Raw genomic sequence first — 2,864 nt, 5'->3', positions numbered from 1 at the left:
GTTTTGGCCATTAACATTTTTAATGCTAACAGGTATGGACCATCCAGAGATTGTCTCTCCCTGGCTACCCAATTATCATTTTTAGAGCAGCAATGTGATAATTGCTGAACCATCACTTGATATTCCTAGTGGGTTGGGGGAGAGCCCTCTCCTGCCTCGCTGAGGCCCGTCTAACTACCTAGAACAGATCTAGAGCCAGACTGAGTAATGGGCCCCTCCCCTGGTGCTCCTGCCCGGTGTCCCACCCTGCATATGGCCTTTTCCCAGGCAGCTCCTTGGGGCTCTTCTGATTTAGGAATGGACCATCTTTCTGGGGTGACTGAGTTTCCACACAGCACCCTGGGAAATGTGATACCCAGGGAATAAGTTAACCTCTATTTCCAATGCATTCCATAAATCACTCTCGTTGATCAAAATACGGTTCTGGAATCATGAAAATAAAGTATAAGTGTGGTGCATGTCATGAGATTACAAAATGGTACTTCCTAGAACCCATTTTATTTTTTAAATTTATTTATTTATTTTTTTAAGGTGTGCACTTTTATTCAACTGGTCTCCAGTCAGTGTACAGGTAAGCCCTGGTGGCCTCCACCCACTCCCAGGAGACCAAAAGCCTTCATACATCTCAAGCTGGGGAACAAAAAAGGGGTAGTCACAAAGGCTGATCATTCAAAATAAAAAAGTATTGAGGCGAAGATTAAAAATTTTTTGCATTACATAATTTACATGAAGCAATGCTGTCACCTCCCCTGTGTGGACTCAGGAGAGGACTGGGCCATTCTCTTTAGAGAGAAGTGGGGTGGCTTTTAGAAGGGCAAGGGACTTCCTATAACAATGCATCTCATGATATTTGGAATGATCATTAAAAAAAAGAACAATGTACAATCAAAGTCCTTGGCCACATTGTAGAACTTTGGGGGATGCTCGCTCCAACCGACTGCTGTCACCTTCACCGTTCCAGTTTTTAAATCCTGAGTCAAGCCAAAAAAAAAAAAAAAAAAAAAAAAAAAAAAAAAAAAAAAAAAAAAAAAAAAAAAAAAAAAAAAAAAAAAAAAAAAAACCCACCCCCCCCCCCAAAAAAAACCAAAGCTGTGCCAATCTCATCTTGTTTTCCGCTCCAGTTTGTCAGGAAAGGGTGTAACGCAAGTAAGTCACATCTGCCTAGAGGCGTTTGCGGTGGACAATGGAGGGACTGGACTAGTCATACTCCTGCTTGCTGATCCACATCTGGTGGAAGGTGCACACCGAGGCCAGGATGGAGCCGCCGATCCACATGGAGTACTTGTGCTTCAGAGGAGCAATGATCTTGATCTTCATCGTGCTGGGCGCAGGGGTGGTGATCTCCTTCTGCATCCTGTCGGCAATGCCAGGGCACATGGTGGTGCCACCGCTAGACAGTACTGTGTTGGCATACAGGTCTTTGTGGATGTCCACATCACACTTCCTGGTGGAGTTGAAGGTAGTTTCATGCATGCCACAGGATTCCACACCCAGGAAGGAAGGCTGGAAGAGTGCCTCGGGGCAGTGGAGCCGCTCGTTGCTGATGGTGATGACCTGGCTGCCGGGCAGCTCCTAGCTCTTCTCCAGGGAGGAGCTGGAGGCTGCCATCGTCATCTCCTGCTCAAAAGTCCAGGGCGACACAGCCCAGCTTCTCCTTGATGTCATGCACAATTTCCCAGTTGGCCATGTAGGTGAAGCTGTAGCCACGCTCCGTGAGGATATTCATGAGGTAGTCAGTCAGGTCCCAGCCAGCCAGGTGCAAATGTAGGTTGGCATGGGGGAGGGCCTACCCTTCATGGATGGGCACAGTGTGGGTGACCCTGTCACCGGAATCCATCAGGATGCCAGTGGCATGGCCAGAGGCGTACAAGGACAGCACAGCCTGGATGGCCACATACATGGCTGGGGTGTTGAAGGTCTCAAACATGGTCCAACTTTTCAAGGTTGGCTTTGGGGTTCAGGGGTCCTCAGTCATCAGTACGGGGTGCTCCTCAGGAGCCACACGCAGCTCATTGTAGAAGGTGTGATGCCAGATCTTCTCCATGTCCTCCCAGTTGGTGATGTTGCTGTGCTCGATGGGGTACTTCAGGGTCAGGAAGCCGAGGAAGCCCTGGGCCCTTGCCGCCCATTTAGGAGTCCTTCTGCCCCATGCCCACCATCACACGCTAATGCCTGGGCACCCCACGATGGAGGGGAAGACAGCTCGGAGAGCATTGTTGCCCGCCAAGCTGGCCTTGCACATGCCAGAGCCATTTTTGATGATGAACGTGATGATATCATTATCCATGGTGAGCTGGTGGCGGGTGTGGACGGGCAGCGGAGTGGCGAGGGGTGAGGCTCTGTGCCTGCAGGGCAGATGCAGTCTCGGCGATCTAGAACACATTTTAGCTGGTAGCAGAATTGAGCCAGTTTCTGTGCCACTGTTTATCACCTTCTGTTTGTGAGATGGGGAGTAGAACCTACCAGGCAGTCACAAGACTTCAACCTACCCAGGTCAGCTGATCCTTTGTGTGTCATGGCATGAAATATGAATATACTGACTTTCTTCGAAACCTGCTCCTGGAGGCCTCAGCGCCTTCTCTTCCAACTCAGAGACCACCTTCCACCATCTGCATTTTATCCTCTGCAGGTTGAATGGCTCCCACAGCAGTCTGTGAAGACATTGCTCAGCTCGGTGGCACCTCTGAGTGGTTCTTAGGACTAGGGACCAAGAGGCGAATGTCCCAGAGAAGATGGTGGGAACAGACACTACTGCCAGATTCTCTGCCCAGCCACTTGCTCAGCTCGCTCCTGTGATCACACCATTCCACCTCCTCCCAAATGCCGCCCAGTGGACCAGGTGACTGCTGTGCCTAGAATCTCTC

General features: G+C 49.9%; 1 pseudogene across 1 annotated transcript; it reads right to left on the bottom strand.

Annotated features, from left to right (window-relative positions):
- Positions 1-853: 853 nt before the first annotated feature.
- Positions 854-2,607, bottom strand: LOC108304598 (annotated as a pseudogene). Its single transcript, XR_001825321.2, has one exon. The product of XR_001825321.2 is annotated as an actin, cytoplasmic 1-like (transcript).
- Between the last annotated feature and the right edge of the window lie 257 nt (positions 2,608-2,864).

The sequence above is a fragment of the Cebus imitator genome, unplaced genomic scaffold (assembly GCF_001604975.1).
Source record: "Cebus imitator isolate Cc_AM_T3 unplaced genomic scaffold, Cebus_imitator-1.0 Scaffold55, whole genome shotgun sequence".
Classification (NCBI taxonomy): domain Eukaryota; kingdom Metazoa; phylum Chordata; class Mammalia; order Primates; family Cebidae; genus Cebus; species Cebus imitator.
Note: the sequence above shows the minus strand (reverse complement) of the source record. Positions and strands in the feature narration are given on the sequence as shown.